This window comes from Cygnus atratus, chromosome 4 (genome assembly GCF_013377495.2).
Source record: "Cygnus atratus isolate AKBS03 ecotype Queensland, Australia chromosome 4, CAtr_DNAZoo_HiC_assembly, whole genome shotgun sequence".
Taxonomy (NCBI): domain Eukaryota; kingdom Metazoa; phylum Chordata; class Aves; order Anseriformes; family Anatidae; genus Cygnus; species Cygnus atratus.
Genome location: NC_066365.1, coordinates 43,638,592 through 43,660,622, shown reverse-complemented (window position 1 = coordinate 43,660,622; position 22,031 = coordinate 43,638,592). Strand labels below are relative to the sequence as shown.

General features: G+C 43.3%; 1 protein-coding gene across 1 annotated transcript in view; it reads left to right on the top strand.

Moving 5' to 3' along the window:
• Window positions 1-15: 15 nt before the first annotated feature.
• BBS12 (Bardet-Biedl syndrome 12) overlaps window positions 16-22,031 on the top strand; it is a 46,141-nt gene continuing 24,125 nt past the window's right edge. Inside the window, exons 1-7 of the mRNA XM_050710620.1 lie at window positions 16-118; window positions 624-806; window positions 3,917-3,993; window positions 7,096-7,229; window positions 7,685-7,743; window positions 9,287-9,432; window positions 12,255-12,399. The gene's annotated coding sequence lies outside the window, so the exon portion shown is untranslated. The remainder of the gene's footprint in view (window positions 119-623; window positions 807-3,916; window positions 3,994-7,095; window positions 7,230-7,684; window positions 7,744-9,286; window positions 9,433-12,254; window positions 12,400-22,031) is intronic.

Sequence of the window (22,031 nt, the reverse complement as noted above, 5' to 3'; positions counted from 1 at the left end):
GTCCACATCAGTGGAGGCTATTGAAAATAATATTTTCCCACATAATTATTTCAAATGTGGAAAATGCAGACAACCAAGGAAGAACCAACCATCTTTTGAGCATCCAAAATTTACTCAGGTGCAATATGTTAAGATTCACTATTCCTCTCCATATATCTGGATTTTCAGTCCATATCCTGTTCCTCTAATTATCACAAGGATTACACAGCTACTTTGTAATTGAACTCGAGCAAAAACTGTGTATTCCTGTTCTCTCTTTTGCTGTGTAACCAAGCCTACAGTTCTTCAGATGCTTGGTTGGCAGCATTTTTAGGTGGCTTCTTAGCCACTACGCTACCTTTCCACTTGCCTCTCTGGGGCTGCTGTCCTCCTACCCTATGAGCCTGTTGCTGGCCAGGGATAGACAGTGATACACCAGCGCTGCACACCTTCACCAGGCATGCCTCTCCCTCCCGGGACTGTCATGGATGTAGGGTGCTGCAGAGCAGAAACAGCAGCTTACATCTCCCCTTCATCAGACTTCATCCCCCAGTGTTGAAGACCCAGCTCAAAAGCCACAGGAGACTTTTTTTTCCCCCTTTTTCCAGTGCCAGCCACCCACCAGCTTTGTGTTTGCCTTTCAGGGAACAAACTCGCTCACTGATGCAGCCAGAAACGAGCCGTGCTCTGGTAGGGAGCTGTTAGACTGGACCAGCCATCCCAGTGGTCTGGGTACAGAGACCCTGTAGCAGCCGTGGTGCCTTCCCAGTGAGATGTGCTTTTACCAGCTGAGGAACGCTGCTGTAGGCCATGGGCAAATGACTGAGGTAACAGTGGAAGCCCCTCGGTGTTTTCATATTTTTTTTTGAGGGTATTTTTTGTTACCCCGCAGCCTAGAAGGCTACACCTCTTCTGTCATCCTCTTCCCCCTTTTTGGAGTACTCATTTTAACTCTGATCGTTCTGGCCATTTGATTTACGAGGGCGGTTGTCTTTGCACTACTGGGCATGGAGGGCTGTGACAGCAGCAGGCAGGAGAAGGAGAGGGTGGATGTGACAGTGTCCTAACCAGCCTTTACCTTCAACCCAGACCTTCACCTACTGCTGTCATCTGCAGAGCCACTCTAGCAACTGTGTATGCGCTTGTAGCCCAACCACAGCCAAAACAGAGTCATAGAACAGCTCTGGTTGGGAGCGACCTTAAAGATCATCTAGTCCTAATCCCCCAGCCATTGGCAGGGACGCCACCCACTAGATCGGGTTGCCCAGGGCCTTGTCCAACCTGGCCTTGAACACCTCCAAGGACAGGGCATCCACAGCTTCTCTGTGGGCAACCTTTTCCAGGGCCTCACCACCCTCCGCAAATAAAATACTAAGAGCTTAAATCAGTAGGAAGCTTGCATTAGACTGGTCAGAGAGTGCACAGGCAACAGTACAGTTAGCCACACCACCTTGATCTTCTGTAGTTGTGTGTCTATGTCATGCACCACACAGTAAGGAAATATTGATTGAACTCCAGAGTCTGCAAAAATAATTGTATTTGATGTTGCTACACAATGGGTGACAACACGAAGGGAAGTGGAAACACTAAAGCTGAGAACTCTTTGCTTATGTTCGGATGAGAATGTCAGAAACAGCCTGAAGGAAGAAAGGAGACAAAGATGCAATTTCCAAAACAGTAACTGGAGATCAAAGGAGTCTGAGAGGTTCTTTCAGATTGCTGTTTGTGGTGGAGCTGCATGAGAAGATTGAAGATGAACATTATTTTGGAGTATTTCTGCATACTGCAGAAAGCAGTAAGCTCTGTAGCTTTCCTCCTGGTTCTCTTCTTGCCATTGCCCTCTGCGTTTTCTGAGTTGGCCATGCTAAGTTTTTCTGAGAGAAAAGCCACCATTCACTTCACTTAAATCATCTTTAATTGACCAAAGATTAAACTATTTTACCTTCTGACATAGTCACATGCCATGGAAACTCTCCTTACTCATTCCCTGACCTGCCTCGATTTCTCCTTTATTGCTAGATCTGGTTTGATGCTTTTAAGGATCAAACAAAACATGTTTTCCCTCCTACCTTTGTACTTCAGCATTTTCTCTTTGATTTTATTGATTTTTCCAATTTTTGTCAAAACTAATAAATTGAAACAGCAAAATATTTCATGCTGACACTTTTATGTGAGCATTTCAGTTTTCTGTTTATAATATTTCATTCTGAAGTTTTGTTTGTAATTGTTTTCAAGACCTACGAAAGAAATATTTCTTCATAGTCTGATGCAGAATTTTCAATCTGAAGTGAGCTTTTTTTGCTTGATCATCTCAGTAACTGCAGTGCGATTTGTGCCCCTGCAAGTGTTTTCTGGTAAACAAAAAGGGCCCATGCTCACCCTGTTTTGGGTGACCAGCCTAACATTTGCCAGTCATTATCTGTCTTTGTTAGGTCTTTATGATTTAATACACGTGCCTGGTGGCTCTGAAAAAAAGCTGTGCTTGCTTTTTTTTTTTTTTTTCACAAGTGGGGCACAATGCTACAGTTGTATGCAGTGGGTAATCAGTACTCCAGAAAATGAAGGACAAATAAGTAACTGCTTAAGTATACAAGGAAAACTTTACCTTCAGCATATAGAAACTCGGAAATGAGTCCTTACCCTCACAATTTTAGGCATGAAGGTTAACTGGGAAACTTTGTACTGGGGGAATGTGTGGGCCCTTTACCCTAACCACCCATGTGTATGTGCTTAGGTCTGGGGGCTGGACCAAAGGCAGTGTCCTTCTACTTCAGTGATGCTTATTTGTTTCTAACAAGGCCAGAGCACGTTTCATTGACTTACTAGACCAGGCTAGGGAATCTGGACTTGCCAGCTATTATGACAGGTAGTTATTTCCTTTTTTTGTTTCTTCGTTTAGAAGAAATTAAATTGTGTGCCTTTTGGAATTTGATGTGTCTTTAGATCTAACCTGCTCACTGATGTCTACAGAAAGACAAATTTAACTTTTTTACTTTCAAACATTAATAGTCAAGAGAAGCCAATATTTTATTTGATAAAAGCGTACCTTCTTACTTAGGTAAAACATTGTTCAGTATTATTACATCTGTAAGTTTAGTGGAAGATGGCCTAATACAGGTTGATGTGGACTGCTGTGCTATACTAGTTCTGTGGGCTTGCACAGCACTCTGTGCACAGTGGAAAGGGTATATAAGAGCTTTATTTATCTATTAACGATTCCTGTTTTAACCCCTGATCAGAAAGGCCAGGCTAGGCACTGGAAGCACAGCGAGCGCCATGGCTGCCGTGGGCTTCTTCCAAGAAATCTGTACTCCTGCCCTTTCTGAAGGAGTCCAGGGCAGGCCACAATATGGGGCTCTCAAGGCTTGCTTGAGGAAAAGCCTCTAACCCAGCTCTGCATTTCTTCAGTATAAAGGAAATATCCCAAACTAGAATATGAACTGAGCTTTCTCTAAGACTGGTATTGTGCATTGGTATGAACAAGACCAGATCGGTAGTAAGAGAGAGAGATTACGCTGGTATGAATCAGAGCACCCTGAGTCCACCCCTCCATCAGTTCAGTCTAGTACTGAGAAAGCTTTTCAGGTCTGATTAGTCATTTGTGTTAAGTGCAATAAATGCCAGAGAAACTAATAAAAAAAAACCAAAACACCAAACACCTCAGTAAATGTGAGGCATAGCTGCTCTCTAGTGGACTTGTGAATAGTGTCAGCAATGTAAATACAGTTAACATCCCCAGAAGATAACCATGTAGATGCTTCTGCTGAGTGACAGAAAGAGGATGAAAACTTCCTACACATTCTTGCTGTCTCTCACCTCCTTATGTAGCTGACTTACACCAGGGTTACAGTGAAGAATGCAAAAGCAACTTAAAAAAATACGTAGTGTCCAGTGCTGTGGTGAGCGATATTTCATTAAGCATGTGTTTTCCTTGCAGGGGCCAGTGCTTCCATTTAGCATCATGCAAGAATGGCAAATATCTTACAGCTAAGGAAAACTCATGTATCAGAAAAGGTGAGCAGGTGTGCAAAGTACAAGTGTTTATTTCCTTGTGCTAATGCCATACAGAAAGAAAGCAGAGAAGAAATCAGCTACTGCATGTAGGGCTTTGACATTTGGGAAGGTGAGGTCTTCTGAGGCTTTCCCAGGAGAAAAACTGCTGTTTTCAGTGGGTTCAAAGTTAAGTGTATCAGCATGTCCCCATATAAGTGCATGCACACAGAGGACCTCAGGCAGGCTGTCTGCCCAGCAGGGTCTGGGGTGGCTGTGGTACACAGCAGCACTCAGCCTGCCCACACTCACAGGGACAGCACGGGGTGAAACGTGGCATTTCTGCTCCTGACCTCTGCAGCAGCAGCTTCACCAGCTCAGTGCTTAGGTGGCTCCCCTCTAGATGTCAAGGAATTCTCCTACGTCCACCAAATGCTCCCAGAATGAATCTGCTGCCTGTATTTGATTTCTTGATGGGAAGTCCCTGAAAGAATTTCAGAACTAATCTATTGGCTGCATTCCTTTATTGCAGTAACTTCAGCAGCAATCAGCGTCAGAGCTCATGAGCAGCCTTGCAATAACTTAGGATTCAAATAATGTAATTCAAACCCACGGAAGGTTTATGGATGTGCCTGAAAAAAAAAAAAAAAGTCTTTAATATGAACAAAATGATGTGTACGACAAAATAACCAGTACTTAACCCAAAGTAGTGTTTACACATTTGCAAGAAGGTTTGCTTACGATGTAGGATATATTGCACAAGCAGCTTTAGAAATAACCTGGACATCCCATTTCTTAGATTTCAATGTAAATTATTGAGAAAAATAATCACACCGTAATGAAGTCTAGCAAAGCATTGAAGAAATTAAAAAAGTAATCTCTATTATGAAGTTTACACTATCTTAATTGTTTATGTGTGTGTTAACTTTACCTTTAATATTAAGGTATTTTGGTGCAGTGCTAAATACAATGTATTTGGAATTTTATTACTTAATTCAATTTTGAATGGACAATAGCCACCTTAGCCCACAGAAACTTATTTAAAAAGAAAGAAAAAAAGGAAAAAAAATCATTTGGCTCCTTTTGGGAGTTCTCTGTTCCATTCCAATTAGGAGCGTACTACGCTGCCTGGATAAAGTCCCAGGCCTCAAGAAGATATGACTTGCTTTGAGCTGATTCCTAGAGTATTTTATAGTAGCAGTAGTGGTATGCACTTTGTATAATGGAAAATAGATGTTGCAGTAAATGTATTGCAATCACTTATAAGACTTCTAGAACACAAGTATGGAAGGTATAAGGAAGGGCTGAGGGCACTTCTAGTATATACAGCACCCCGTGTTGATGTAATTACATCGACAGAAAACGTCCTTTATCAATACAGCTCTTTCTACCTAGAAAAAGGTTTTAATACGTTCTGTTGGAAGAATTGAACCATGGGTTATCTGTCTGCTGTTGGTACAGTATAGCTATATCAGCAAGTTCTATTAAGTACAGAAAGTGTGCCACATCCTTCTTCCTGGTGGTCTGTTGCTGAAGAAAAAAACTGCCTGAATGATGACTGGGGAATCTAGGTGGAATTTCAGCTTGGCTGGTGCTGTTAAAATTTCCATCTAGTATCTGGTAAGGGTTGGTTTTTTTTTTTCATTATTGACCGTAACAGGAAACACAAAGGAAAAGTGCCGCTGTGTTCCATTCTCACGCTGGCACTGCAGAAGTACCTGGTTCTGTCACGCCATGGTCTGGCATGGCGTCAGAAGGTATGGAATATCTCTAGCCATTTCTGCATGAGAGCTGATGCTCAGGGGAGCACCAGGGATTTTCCTGCCAGCCTTCATGCTGCAGCTGTCCCTCTTCCCCAGGGCTCAGACACCATGCCAACTGTGGTGCATTGATAGCCTGCTAATTAGAAAATGCCACACAGAAAGCTGCCCTTAGAGATAGGAGGTAACAGCATCCCAAATCTTAAAGGCACAACAAAAAGAGGAGTTATGGGTGAAGACATCTGCTCTTCAAGTACATTGTGATGACACCACGCTGTTCCAATTCATACAAACCCAATTCATATTCAGTTGGTTTAGCCTTGTAAGCTGATAAAATGCCTTCATGATCATCTCAGCAATGTTAAAGCAATTAACTTCCCAAGTCCATGCAGCCTGTGAAAAGAGGACACACATGCATATGGCACTATGGCTAAACCAGAAGGAGGATGTGTAGAAAAGTGCATACTCATGTTGGTATAGCCTGAGTGGTTCTCAGCACCTTGATATGAGAGAATACGAAGTCCGAGTTTGCTACCCTTATTAACCACCAGATCCATCTGTTAGGGATGGGACTGGGGTAACAAAATGGCTTAGATGTGAAAGTTTTCAAAGATGAAAAATAAAAATAGGGAATGCTTTTTGTCTCTAGTGAACCTAGTAGGCTCTTCTGAAGGGTAGCCTTGATCTGTGAAAATGTATCAGTCTGAGCTGTGCAGAGGTCAAAATATATATTTGAAAACTAATATTTTCTATTTCCTTTTTGTTCAACTTCCTGTATGATGAGCCCAAGTTGTTTATTCTTCTGAATGATGCAATGGGTTAACGGATAGTATGTGGGTTATCAGTAAGGAAATCTGAAGGTACAAGGACCATAACAGTACCTTATGTTTCAGTTTGATTAAACTGGTGGAATTCCGTGTAAATGGAAAATTGTGAAGGCGTATAGCCTTTATTTTATGAAGAGGATACAGTAGGAAGTAACTTAAAGCACAGAGTATCGTCTTATTTCTTACTTGTAAATAACGAAATGCCTTGAAGTCTTTCAACTGAAAATCCACACGTTCCTTTTACAAAACATAAAATAAATGCTTAGTCCTTCCTGCAAAGGCGGAGATTTAAGGAAATGTGAATGCTTAGAGGGAAGATGTAATGGATTTATTTAGGAACTAAGATAAGTCGCTAGGAGGTGGCCATTCTCTAATTTAACTTGGACAAATGGCTGAGTTTTCTTCTGGAGAGTGCCTTGTGTGGCAATCAGCCATTTGTATGGAAAGGTACTTTACTTGCCTTAGAAATCGAAGGAGGTGGAGGCTATCAAACAGTTTTTTGAAGTGTATCCATGTTTTGTTTCTTTGCTTCTTTATAGAGTGCAGCAATGCAGAGTAAGCTCAGTGGCCTTTTAGAAATAAAGAGTTGGTGCTCAGAAGCTGCCTCACGGGGACCTCCACCAGGCCAGGCATTGTCCAAACCCTCGGTGCAATGCGGTCTGCTCCCCTCCAGGTAAGCCACGAGAGGTGCTTGAGCATCTCTCCAAAGGAGAGACAGACAGACAACAGTACGAGCAGTTACATTCACCATCGTGTTAACTTCATGGTTCTGAGCTACACGCAGATATCAGGAACATGCCCTTATCTTATGTAAAAATAGATGATATTTATTGTATGTGGATAGCAAGAAAGGTTTTCTTTGAGGTGGGTCTCCTCACGTTGTTTTTTTGTTTGTTTTGTTTCGCTTAACTGCTGTTGCTTAAATGGAGATCAATAATAATGTTTATTAAAAAAAGGCAGGGAGGGAATGCACTTGGTTTACCCCACCTTAGGACTGCACGTTGGTGTTCTGAAACTAGGGTGGGGCGGTTTATATTTTGATAGACCATTATCTAGGAGGGAAGCAAATAACCCGAAACCTCCCCCTTTCAAGTGGCCATGTTCTAAATAGTGTTTTGTTCCTCGCAGATTACACCGTTGCTGATGTGCTGCATGGCTGTGCGTGAGAGCAGCTGGGAGCTAACAAGGTCATTACACTCAAGGCTTCAGATGTTGTTTTATTTGCTGTGACTCAATGTGGAGGACAGCAGCACAAACACCCGTGTTCTCCTGGGCTACTTTTTCCGTATGCTCCATTCACAGTGTAATGCTGAGCAGATCAATAATTAATCCTAATAGATTACACACAAGGGAGTAAATGAGCAGTAAGAGGTTTAAAAATAATGAAGAAGCTGTAGCAGGTAAATCTTGTGCAAACTGTTTTTAAGTGCTGGTGGTTTATGCCCTAGCACCTCATGGGGCCACTCAATTACAGAGGCCATGCTCTTTGTGCCACTCCTGTCTTCCCTGGGCTGTCAGAGGGGGAAGTGACTTCTTTTCCTTTTTCCAAGAGCTTTGAGTGAAAAAAATAAAATAAAAGCACCAGCATTACATTTAAACCGTTAATATTAAATCTTTTACATGACTGAGGACTGGACCTAACTGAAGTACATGATCTAGGACATAGAAAAGGAGAAGAGTAGAGAAGATTAGCCCACAGCTTCCTTTCCAGAAGCCCTGACTCTGTTGATGAAGGGGTTACCCTAACTTTTGATGTACAGCCCAGTAGAATAAGCAGGGCTTGTAGTCTGTGAGCTGCAGCAATCCTGTGGGCAGTGCTGTACTGCAAAGGGTGGGTGGAACTGAGCTGGAGCTTACTTCGTGCTAGAATTAAATCAGTCTTGAGCCAGGTTCCCAGCAGCTGGCTTGTGGTAGCGTAGACATCACATCAGTGCAAGAAACGCAGCCCACATGCACCGCTGGTTAAGTAATCCTCAGGTACCTAGTTGGAGAGCTCAACAATGCTCTCAGGCTTACAGCTTGATTTTTGGGTGGTCCTATGTGGAGACAGGAGTTGGACTCGATCCTTGTGGGTCACAACTCGGTTGATTCTATGATTCTACAGTCACTGTAGGATTTTTGCCTGAATGCAGTACACATGGTTTGATAGACAATCTTGGCAGGAGTTACTTAAATATGAGATGAAAATATGAGAAAACTAGATGAAAATATGAGACGACTTGAATATGAGAAGAAACTTTTTCATGGTGAGGGTGACAGAGCACTGGAACAGGCTGCCCAGGGGGGTTGTGGAGTCTCCTTCTCTGGAGACATTCAAAACCCGCCTGGACGTGCTCATGTGTGACCTGATCTAGGTGCTCCTGCTCCGGCAGGGGGATTGGACTAGATGATCTTTAAAGGTCCCTTCCAATCCCTAACATTCTGTGATTCTCTGAGTTTGTACATTGAGAGGTTTGAAGAGGAACGCAACTAGCTGAATGACATTCTAGCCACTCTTCAAACTCCTCCCGTTGTTAAGATTGTTGCTTACATGTGGGTTGAAAAGGAGAAATATTAGGTCCCACATGAGGATGTTTTTGCTGCCACTCTCGTTCAGAAAAAAGGATTCATCATTGGAAATATTGGGGATGTGACGTAGTCTTAGGAGAGGACTGGAAGGAGCCCTGAGAGGTCACTTCGTCTTCCCCACATCTATACTTGGTGTCTCTTTCTCATGTTTATTCACAATAGGTGCCGAGAACAGGCAATCTAAAGCAAGAACCAGGGCTCACGGCCCTCCAGGAGATGCAGGAACATCATACACGGGCCAATGCTAACAGAGGAAAGGAAGGCTGCTGTACAACTCTCCTGCAGCCCTGCTCCCCAAGGTCTGCGAGGTACACAGGCGTGAACGTGATCACGTTATAAATGGCTAAAGGGAAACACAGGAACTATATGTTAGACCTAGGGGGACTTTTCTGATAGGAGGAAGAAGTACCTTGGTCTGTTTTTGGAATTTTCTTCTCACCCCCATTCCCTTGAGTTTTCCTCCCTCTCTTTCTGTTCTTGCTTGTGTGAGGAAGACTCTTTTCCTTCTTGCTTTTTGCCCTTTTACCATTACACTGGCAGCACTGGGGCTCTCTGGCATCTTCCCCCCCACACCAAAGAGTAAATGTCCTTCTCCTGGTTATGTGAGGTGGCAGTTGTTTGCTGGGGAGCCATGTGGTTGAGATCGTGTCTTGTGCTTGTGAACGTGGTCTTGTCCATGCTGGATGTCACCAGCTGAGGTAAGAGCAACACCCAGGGGTCTGAGATTGGTATAGGACACTTACTGCACAGGTCACGTTAATATGCAGTTTGTAGGGGTGAAGATAAGGTTATAGAGGGTGTCTTGGAGAAAAAAGGTGAAGCAGAGTCCCACATCCTTTGCATCTGGAAAAACAGCATTGCGACTCAGCAGTGCACTTGCAGGAGATAGTTGCCCGTGGGGAGCTGAGCCCTGGGTTAGATGACCAAAAAGGTTCTTTGAAATTTGTGTTTCTTCTTAAGATTTGCAAGTGGGTAAAGACAGTCCTGGGTGGTTGCAGAGCGCGGGATGCAGTCAGGGCCCAGCAGCAGGGGGGCAGCTCCTGGCTGGGCACCTGCACCTACCCAGCCCCTGCCTGCTTGTCTTGCCCTCGCCAGGAGGCATCCTCTCCAGCACCTTTGGGAACGGCTGCTGCAATGGAGGTGCCAAGCCACCCTTTTCTCCTCCATGAAATCCTTCCTGACAAACAGTTTTCCCGGGATAATTTCACCAAATAAGTCGGTTTTGTCAAGGCTCTGAAACATAAAAGTACAGGCAATATTTTTCTAATGACTTTATAGCTGAGAGATACGTAGGTACGTGACTTCATTGCCCTGTGTGTACCTCCTGCTGCAAGACCCAGGACCTGCATGTTCTTAGCATCGATAAAAATATCTATGGCATTAGTCACAGCTAGTGCCAGCCTGCAGTCATGCTGGCGGGCTTGTGGTTTTCTTTCAGCTTCCTTGCTACAAGTCTCAAAGTCAGGGTTCCCTGTTTGGGCAAGAGATTGTCTCCCAGACCTGGCTTATCCCTCTTACTGCTTGTTATTTTAGCTTCTGTTTCCTCCTTATCCTGCAGTTTACGCTCCCCCTCACTTTGGCCCTGCGAGCATGTCAGGGCTCGGTGCTCCCACAGCGTTACGTGCCGCATCGATGGTATCGGTGCGTCCTCATCCACCGCTTCCTTTCCCCTCGGCCCAGCTCCTGCCACCCCGTGCAGCTGCGGCATCACCGGCCGGTGCCTGCAGCGCATCTGGCGTGTCTGTGTCAGCAGCCCCGCTCTCCTCTGATGGCTAGGAAACGCCCCCAGATGCCTCACAGGTTTTTAAAGCCCATGTCTCTAGTTCTCACCTAATACTGACCATTTTTCTGTCTCCGTCTGCCTCATTGATTCTCCACTTATTCCTAAATCTCAGAGGGAAAATGTTTCTTCCTTTCCCTAGACTTGTTTTTGGCTTCTGCTGGGGATGATTTAATAATAACTGGGTTATTATTCTGCACTTCCAAGATTGCTCAAAAGATGTTGCAGAAAACAAAGCTGTATTGTATTGAAACAGAAAACAACTTCAGAATAGAATGAATCACCCTTTCTTCAACCCCCAGCTAAAAAAAAAAAAAAAGAAAAAAAAGATGATTCACTGTAGAAAGTCTGTGTGAGGTTTCTCAAATTCAGTTCTGGTTTATTATCTGTGAGGCACTTCTGTGCTTGTCATTCTGGCAATGCGGTATCACTTTACTTGAAAATGGCCTAGCGGTTTTATTGATTCATTCTGGGAGATGACTTTATTTTGTTGGTAAATTTAAAGGCTATTTTTGCTTATATCATCGAGAACGTATAGCATAGTATTTGAGACTACAGACTATTTTGGAAAATTTAAGTAAATGTATAAGAAATTATAACAAGTAATACAATAAATATACAGCACAATTAAAACCAGTGAAAGGAGATGCTTCTTAACACTGTAGGAGTTTTTGCCTTAGCAGTACCAAGGGCAAGACCTTGGTGAGAGTCCAAGCAGCTAGGCTAACTGGTAACTTACCTAAAACAGATAAAAAGAAACCATCTGAGCCAGTGCATTCCCTGGGGTGCAGAAGCTGTGCCCGGTACAGCGGGCTGCTGGTGCTCCCTCGGCTGGGCGCTGCTGGGTTTCAGTCCCCTCAGGCTGGGTCCCCAGCTTCTGCAGCCTCTGTGAGGCACTCCCTTGGCAAGCAGGGTTTGTGCAGGATTTGGTGGGCTGTTGGCTGACTTGCAGTATGTTGGGGTTTCAGGGACAGCACTCTCCCTGCCTTTGCCCAAATTCATGACCGCGTTGGTGAAATCCGACCAAAAGTCTGGTGTGGTGTGAGGTTATTCTGTGTAGTGACCGGGGGGAGCATTTTGTAATCCATGTGAAAACATACATTGTTCACATGGGCTTTCGGTCTACTTTTATTATATTCTCTCGCTGTCCTCCAAGAGGAGGACCACAAAGCAGCTTTGGTGGAAGTCAAACTGTGTGCATGAGCTGCCGGAGCCCTCTGGAGACCTGTCCTGGGGACTGGTCAGGGAGGGTGAGGAAAGTTCCTTGAGCTCACAACAAATGGCACTGGATTTAAACAAAAGCTTTAAATGCAGTATTTAAATGCTCTTTATTTTGCATTTCCCTAACAGGTGTTTTTCCAAAGTTATTCCAAAAAGACTGCGAAGTAACGAAGCATTGCAGCAAAGGAGCTGAGAAGTGGCCCATGCTCCTCCCGAGCCCCGCTGCAGCTGGCAGCCCCCGGGGGCATGTTCCCTTCGTGCACACATCCTGCAGGTCAGTGCAGCACTGAGTGACTTCTGGAGGAGGTGTGTTTAAGAGAGTGGCAAAAGTTAGCAAAACAAAAGCTGCCATGAAGACCTATCATGAACGAGGTGTGATAATTGTGGCAGTGCTGATGTGGGTGCTGGGAGATGACGAAAAAAGGGCAAATGAGGTCAAATGGTCCTGCTCTTTGACTCTTTGTTGAAGGCTGTGTGGAGCAGAAATCAAAAACTGCTGTATGGTGAAAGCTTTCAATGAATGGCTTTTGATCAATTCTTGTGAAGCTGCTGGGAGGTGGAAATATGAAGAGGAATCAGCACCAAGTGTGGCCAGGAGCACCGCTGACAGGGCAAACTTTCTCTGTTGGCAGAGGCACAATGGCAGCAGCCTGCAACACACACATAAAGCATATGCATTGGCAGTTTCCCCAGACAGACTTTGTAAGGATTGCCAACCAACCAAACTGCCTCTTAACCTAATTTTACCAGTCTGCACACTTTGTTAGATGCACTTTTGAAGTACCTATCAGCCAAGTTTAGCATAAAACAGCAAAAGTGATAGATTTGATTTGTAACACGGAAGAGAGAGCTGGTGTGCTTTGTTCTGAGGAAATTGCTTTTCAGAGGCGTTCTTCCTAGTGTGCTAGTGTACTTGTATTCATGTGGGAAAAAATTAGCATTCCTTAGCCATAACTGAATTTCCGGCTGGATATATCATGGGGGAAAAAAAAGATACGTATCTTTCATGCCTTCAGTGTGTTCTTTGACTATGAGATCTCACACCAGTAAATGCCCATCTCTTAGGGGCAGAAATGGCAGTCTCAGTCCTGTTTCAGAATGTAATGAATGCTTAGCCAGGCTTATGCATAAGATAGTGAATGTTAATCATGAGCATTGCTCTGCATACGGTCAATTTGGATGTCTGAGTTTTGCCATGAAAAGGTAGAGCACAACAAGATGAACGTCTGCAGTTACAGCCCTTAGCTGAGCCGTGATAGCTGAGGGTATGAGCACCCGTGGTTCATCTCAGTGCTAAATGAGTTGGGTAGCTTCAGCAGCACACTCGGGTACTGTGCCTCTTCTTCCTCTCTGCTGTTTGATTGCTATTAAAAGTCGGGAACAGGATCTTTGGTTAGGTCAGCTGTGGCCATTTTATTACTTAGTTTATGTGAATAAGCTATATATGAATTGGTAAATCCCAGTGAAGCATAATAATGTGTTAGATATCTTGCATTACAATGCACGTACTCCTTTGGTGCCACCTCAGTCCTTTTTTTGGGGGGCATGACATTGGCATGTGAGATGGGAAACCTGGCAGCTGAGATTTCGCCCTGGAATTGACACACCAGGCTTCTCCAAGTACCACATCCACATTTCCAAGCTTCAGTTTCCCAGGTAATTTTGTATGTCTGTCTGCTATGCTTGTGCTTAATGGTGTTCTAAGTCAAATGTGTTTGTGCCACTTGTGGAGTGATTTTTTCAAAACACTGGTAGAAGGCGGCATGTCTGTTCAGTGGAGGGCAACAAAGCTTAGAAAAAAGATGCTAAGGTGAGCCTAGACAGCAAACTTCAGGTGTGTTTATTATACTGTAAGGCAGCAAAAGTGGTGGGTAAGATTTGTCACGTGGAAGAGAGAACTGGTGTGTTTTGTTCAGGGGAATTTGCTGCCATTATTGGAGTTGGATATACTGCACTGAGTTCAAAACCAGCAACAACAGAAATAATTGTTCAGCCTGAAAAGAAATAGTGGGAGATCTTCAGTCAGACTGGCAAGCCACAGCTTCCCTTCCCAAACCTTGATTCACTTACCTCCATAAGTCTTCACAGCTACAGCAGCACGAGCACTGCAGTTTCTTGGTGGGTGTTACTGGTTTCTCATGTGCATGTCAGTGCCCCTTTCCTCAGCAACTGGAGAGCTGGGATATCCAGAAGCTGCCAGTAAACAACTCTACATGTGCAAGTGTCAAAACCTGCATCTCCAGAAACCTCACTGGGCATTGTGGTCACAAGTGCTAGCACCTGGGCGCATGCTGATGTCAATTTGTTCACTGCTGGTGTTTTCAAAACGCAAGTGTCAGTGTGCAAACTTGGGCTGTTTTGTGGCTTAAGGGAGCATGAGGACATTCACACCTTGTTTTTATGGCTGCCCAGGCGATGTCTTTTGCTTGATGTACCCCTTCAGCATCAAATAATGAATAAGCTATGACTAAACCTGGACGCTGGAACTACCACCGAGAATATCGAGCATGTGAGCAGTGATAAGGCAGCGTTTTAAAAAAAACAGTTAAGAACAAGACCGCATAATGGGAGTTTTTAAGACTATCTTCTTTTGATGAAGTTATAATATAGAAATGTAGGCTGATCTTCTCTGTCTTGTACCATTTTACAATTTGCAATCCCATACAGTAGATTGTTATTCAAAATCTGATTTGCTCACACACTTGATTTTCTGAGGATAAAATTTGCTCCTCAGTATAGAGAGAGATACTTTGTAAATTTGTCCTTAACCATCGTCAAAGACAATCTTGACTACCAAAGCAACGTTCAGCCACTGGAAAGTTTTCCAGCACTGGATAATTCCCGGATATTGAAAAAGTTGTCAGACATCAAAAATTCTTGTTCAAGATTGCTTTAAAAACGATATCTATCTACTGCAGCTGGAAGTGACATTAAGAGGGGTTTTTACTTGGCTGGTATTGTAGAAGGTCAAGTTTCACTTATCAGCCTCGGACTCAGATATTCCATGCGGTTCTCAGTTGAATTCAGTAAAGCCACTAAACTTTGATGACTGTGAAGTCAACTTAAATGTGTTCTTTTGTGAACTTAAGTCCTAGATAACCTAAAACAAATTATTTTGCAGCTACTAAGTAAAAGGAATAGCAGCAGTGCAGTACAATTTGGAAAGGTTCTGTAGCATAACCGAACGAATCCCTTTCCTTTGCAGATATAATCTGGCTTAAGGTAGAAACTTTGATTTCAAGCTAATTACTTCCATTAAAAACTCTGCAATACTTCAGATTGTAACTTGATCTTTGTAGTTTGCTGTGCTGCTGCTGCTTTTGTCACATGGAGTTTTACTTTAGTATTTGTTCCTACAGATCTGCCCTTTGCTCCAAATCATGCCTGTCACTAAGTCACCTGCAGTACCAGGGATGATTTCTGCAATCAGTTTTGATACTCAGTGTTTAAGCCGTTCGGCAAAGTATCAGAAAACACTTGTGTATGTTTTCTATACATAGTAGTAAAATGAGAGCAATAGCAGAAGGTTTAAGACAGAATGATGCCAACCATGCTATGTGCCTTAAGGAATGACCCAAACAATGCGATAGGTTTGTAAATAGAAGAAAGCTGTTGAAGAAAAATGTGTTTATCTGTATACTTGTGGAGTCACATTAAAACATGGCCAATCTTACCAAGTTTCACAATGAATAGTAAGTGGGAACTGAAAAAACCAAACTGTTGCCTGAACATTGTTACCGTAAATGAAGAGGAAAAGAAACACTGTAGGTGGGGATAGTAGTTCTGAGCCATTCCTTTGGTGTCTTATATGTAACTGTCCCAAAAAAAACCCCAATAGGACTTCACCGTCAGAAATCTCCCATTCTGCAGACTATCTGTCTATTCTTTTCTTGGCGGCCACAATCTCCAAGCACCTCTGACGACAGAAAAAAAAGAGTATCATTTGACGTATTTCACATTTCCACTTCTGTTCAGTGATCATTTTTCCTTCTGTCTGCGGTTCTTTGACCTTGGTCCAGTTATTCAAGTGAGCACAGAGAAAAGTGGAAACACGTCTACATTTTTCTCCTCCTGCATGCCAGGACGCAGCACAGCTCCCATGGTCAGAGATGGACTCAGAAGCTTTGAAGCTAAACTGTTCTTTAAAAGCAAAACGATATTGTGATTATGGCTCAGAAATAATTAATTTTTTTCAGCCAAAGGCCATTATTTTACAGGCTGGTCAATGACGATAGTGAGTGTTGAATTTTTCCCAAGCTTTGGCTTTTGAACCATGGAGGAGATGGTAGGAAAGCACCAATCGGGTGCCAAACAGAAGATACGATGCAGCCAACGATCAGCACTACGTTTTGGAGAATTTTCCCCTGCATGTGGTACGTTGTGTGTGTTCAGGCCTTCTTATCTGCCAGCTGCTCAGCTGCAACAGAGATTTCAGTCCTGGTGGAGCAGGGAGCAAAAAGGGATGGATGTTTCGGGATAAAAGCCGACCTGCTGTTTCCAGCCCACAAGCTGGCTGCTTTGCACAGGCAGCTGTGGATTTGGTGACTCAGTCCTGAGCGGTCACAGGCAGTCAGAAAATAGCAATGTTGTGGTGTGGCCTCTGCTCCATCCTATTTGGCAAATCACCGTTTAAACTGACCATTGCAGTTTTCCTTTCCCTTTCTCAACACTCAGACTGCTCGCCTGTTGAATGTCCAAGTATAATGGTACTACTCGGGCCAGTGCTTTCAAAAGTAAGTCTTGGAAATTGTGTGCGAAAATTGTCCCCTGCATGTCAACACCTAAATAAAGTGCCTACCTTCAGAAGCGCTGCTCTGAAAACCCCGGACTTTATCTTCAGTGACATTTTGCTGAGATCTGTTATCTGTGTGGTTCTGTGAGTGACCTAGAATAAGAAGAGCAGGATTCTTGTTTTTAGAAATGGAAAAATTTGCCCTTTAGGGAGTGCTCCACCACACAGAAATATTCGGGGACATACGAGGTGGCCGTTTGCCTTTGCTTCAGCTATCTTCGATTAAGATGCTCTTTCTAAGCAGCAGTGGAATTGCCCGGTGCCAGTGGATAGGCTGCAAAAGCGTCTGGAGATGACTGAGGAAGTTTTTGCTCGCAATGTTACCGGCCTGGGGCAAACATGGTCAGGGCCAAAGCAGATTTTGTCATGTCAGCTGCAGCAGGGTGCGGAAGCTTGAGGCTGGGCTCCTGCTTAATACCTGGGAGCAGCATACAAGTCTGGGGTGCTTAACGGTCAGGGGACTTGTGTGGGCAGCTAAGGATGTCAGATGGGTTTGGGCTACGCAATTCTACTGATTCACGCTGCACAGAGGCTAGCTGCATATTTGTATCCATCAGAAATCATGAAGCATGAAAATACTGTGCAACCATTTGATATTATCATTTCGCCACTCCAAAGACACTAATGCTAGCTTAGGGGAAAACCATCCCCTGTCTTATCTTCACTAGGATTTCATTTTGAGTTAGCCAACTCCCATTAAGAATTATTTTTTCAGAGGTAAGCCAAGGCCTAAAGAGCAAAAGGTATAGCTTCTACTAGAAGGAGGAGGATCTTTAAAACTATGGGATATGGAGGGGTGTTACAGGACTCAGTCTTGTGTCTTGAAGAGTTGGTCAAAGCTGACTAAGAAAGGGGTCCTCTTGCAGTTTCCCAAATGTAATCCTTTTCTGATTAAATAATGAAGGAGGAAAGGCTTTGCTGGAAGGGCACGTGAGAGGCAGAGCCCTGTCTAATATTTAGTCTGGACAATCTTACATTAGGAAAAGAAAGATTTACAGGATCCGCTGGACTATTGTTCCATATCAGAAATATGCAGGAAGAATTTCTGTGCTGGAAAAAATCTGCTTTTACATCCTAGAAGTTAAATATTTGGAAGAAGTTATCATCAGCACAAGATCTTCTTCCTCTCTTCGGCAACCTACACAAGGAAAAATAAAAATGGACAAACTGTACTGGGATCCATCAGTCTTAATCCAGAATACACTGATCTGCACATGGGCGGTTCGACAGATTCAGCATAGAAATACAAAGCAGGAACATCAGCTTAAATAAGGACTAGAGTCCTCCCAAAGCCAAAAAGACACTGTTCTGTAGTCTTACCTTTTAGTGTGCATTTTCCCCCCGAATTACTCATCCATAAAATGCAAATGTCAGTTCTGAAATGAAAGCTGTGCGAAGGAAAAAAATAATGATTAAACCATTTGCCTTTGTCAATGGTTTGAAGAGAAATGCTCATGTCTGCAGTGCTGCATTTCTTTGGTATAGGAAGCAAGTGGGTCTGCAAAGAGGCTTCTTAAAACAGTATCAGTCTAACCGCTGGTTCCGCCTGTACATTGGTACATCGGCTGGCTTGTGGGGGCTTCTCTTACTCAGAAGTGAACTGAGACTGACAGTAACATTTGTTTACTACGCATCTGATCAACCACATATAACCTTTGCCAAAGGAGCTAAATTAGAAAGAAAGAAAAAAAGAGTAATGGATTGTTTAGAGTAGGAACATAACTTTTAGGGATTATTAAAGATGAGAAACGAGCACAGGTCATTAGCACACATGCTACTGGAATGAAGTTTTGCAGAAACCAGAAGGTGGTTGTTTTTTCTAGGTAAAGATTGCTAAAAGGAATGCATGATACGACACTGAGATGATGTGGCAGTGAAGAAGACAATAGAAAACGAAAATAAGGAATATTGGTACAACAAGATCTGAACGAAGAAGTCTCCAGCTACAGACCAGATATTTTACTGCTTAAATAGTGTACTTGATTCCTTTTAATTTAGATGTGCAGATGCGGGCTTCAAAATTCCTAAAATTTGCATGAAAGAGAAGATGTGTAGCAGAGAACTCATCTCATCTCATCTCATCTCATCTCATCTCATCTCATCTCATCTCATCTCATCTCATCTCAAGAGAAGATAGTAGTCAAAGACCTGCTGGGAGAACCTGGAATTGTCCTTGGGGAATGTTTTTCCCAATAGCTCAGTGCCTGCTTTGGAGAGATTTATTCTAAACAAAAAAAAAAGTAATGATTTTGCTTTTAGGGAGAAGAAAGGGAGTGGATTTTTTTGTTTGCATTGCTTTGGAGGCTGGATCGCAGCCAGTGCAGGTTGAAATGCCCACTGTTACTTCTACCCAGCACTTGCTGCTTGTGGCTCACAGAGGCAGAAGTTGTCATGTCAGGTAGCTCAGTGATTATGGCTGTTATTAAACTTCACTTACAATAATTGACCCATTTCCGAGTACAAGAATATACATGTATATTTAATCGTCACAGCTCTTTCGTGGAGAGCCTCGAACAGCTCTGGAACATGACTGCCATGTTTTGCCTGAGGGAGAGGGAGGGTGTCATCCATGCTAGCATCATGAAAATCCCTTCCTCAAACACAGCCAGGTGACAAACCCCAAGCATCTTGCTGGTAGGGTCTTTCTAGAGGTTGACAAGGAAATTGCCCGAAGCACCTTCCACCAAGGCTGCTGTGGCTGAAGGTAGCATGGCCAACCGTATCTTCTTCATCAGGAGGAGTTGGCTGTGGCTTCAGAACTGAGTTTCTCCTAATATCCCCTTAATAACCTGTTCTGTAATTTCCTTAGCAGAAAAAACAGTTGTGTCAGAGGAAGAGAGATCCAGAGAAGAAGGCTGGAAGGCAGATGTTTTGGGTAAGGCAAGAGGGGGCTGGACAGGAGAAGGAGTTGGCAGGGCTCCATAGTGGTGGGAGCAGAAGAGGAGAAAAATAAGGCAAAAAAATAGGTAGTGGCAGAAGAAAGACATAAATAAAAGAGGACAGGAGGTGTCTGTGCTACAGGGGTAGAGGCATGGCAAAGCAGAGCCAGTTCATCCATCCCTCCTGAGGCAGGTCCACCCAGAGGCTGAAAACCTTCATGCTCTCAGGAAAGAGATTAAGCTCAAGGGACAGAGGCCAGTGCTGGGGCTGTCTGTATCCCAGCTACCCTGGTCACAAAGAGCAGGCGTCCGCGTGATTTCTGAACAGGGAGTGCAGGCTTCCCGTTTGTTTTAAATGTTGGAAACCTAATCAGTGAAGCAATTCTACCTTGTCTCAAAAGAAGTCCCCGAAAAAGCTTGTTCAGAGTTCAGAATCCTTTGTACAAAGTTAAGAAATGCCCTGACAGCGTTACAGATCCTTTCTTCATGATGCTGGTGTGTTTATGCCCTTCCCACCCACCTTTCCTTTTTCAAGGCTGTGGCTATGGCTTGTACTGTGAGAAAAGTCTTTAAAAGTCCCCAAAAATTTGAAAATCATGAGTCAGACTCCCTCAAAAGAGTGGGGAGGGGATTTTTTGTCATCTATGTAACCATCACTTCTTGTTTGTGTATGTGCACAAGACAGAACTTTTTGGCCTGTGGATAGGGGACAATATCTGTTTGATAGTGAGGGGCTTTCAGCTTCTCCCTAGATTGTGAATGCTGAAGTCAGGCTGTGTCCTCTCACTCCCCTCCCACCTGCCCCTCATCCCAGCAATTAATTCTACCCTGATTTCCTTATCCTCCACTGACCTCCTCTATTAAGGCATTTGTAGCCCTTTTGCTTCCCCTCATAGGCAGTTTGTAATGTTCAGAAAGCTGCGAAGACCAAGAATTTTGCAATGCAGAGCCAGAAATTGTGCATTTTCTGGATGCCTAGCTTAGGCTACCTGGGACTTGGATTAAGAGGTGAGTGATACAGGTTTCAGAAAGTGGGGCCTTGTGCTAGGAATTGGTACAAAAACATGCAGGCTTGGAAAGATTTGGCTCTCAGCATGAGAATCTTGCTGATTTTCTTGATTGTGTTGCTTTTGTTTTTTCTCTGGGCTTCGTGTTGTGAGAGAAAGATGGAAACAATACTATGCTGCTTTTCAGCTGTTCGCAAGTAAGTGGGTTTATGTTTGTAAGGAGTCAGAAGGAGATTTGGATGAGCTCACCTCATAACATTATTTCTTTTATATACAGAAGCTTATGCTGTATTTACATAGTACACAAAATAATGCAAAGAATGAGAAGTTAAATCGAGTGAGTAATTTTTTCTATCAGTAGCAAGAATTGTATAGAAAAATCTGTTAAAATTGTGTGATTAAAAACTAGTAATGATACTCAACAAGGGGCTTAACTAAGCAAAAATAGTTATTGCTGCTCTTAACTATAAAAGCTTGGCTTTGCAAACATACTGCTCTTTCCTGGCAATTTCTTGTGTTTCCAGAGAGCCAGGCAGCTTCTGGTCATGTTGAAACTGCTCTGCTCTGTATCTGGAATTTCCTTTTCAAGCTGCCTGATGTGGAAGGACTAAATTAAACTGCAGCAGAGCCGTAGGTAGTATTATATATAAATGGTATATGCCTCCACGGTCTCATCTAAAACTAGTATTTTTCACCCTTAGCATCTCACTACTAACCTCTGTTTTCCTCCATTTCCTCTTGTCTTCGTACCTGAGCGAATTTTGGTTTTAAGAGATAGGGATGAAAAGGAGGTACTCGAAACCATTTCCCAAGGTTTTACACTTCCGTGTAAAAACACTTCTTAACCACTTAAAATCCTTTTGTTATAGTAGATCAATCTTTGCCAAAAATAATTTCTCACGTGCACTTCTACAGCCACGCAAAATAAGTAGCAACCCATGGCTGAATCGTGCAAGTGGCACAAGCTGCTGAGCGTGTCCATGATCCTGTTTCTCCTCATGCTATTCTCAGTTATGCCACGGAAATTGCATTTGGCCACAATTGCTATGCCATGATACAAGTATATCAGGCATTCATAAACAGGTCTGCAAATCGTTACTTTATTAGCCACTAAATATCAGCAAATGGTCTTTAAAAAAACACTGAGAACAACTCCCCCCCCCCCCCCCCCTTTTTTTTTTAAAGACATACAGTCATAAGGTGGCGTGGTATGCCTCATTTTAGCAGC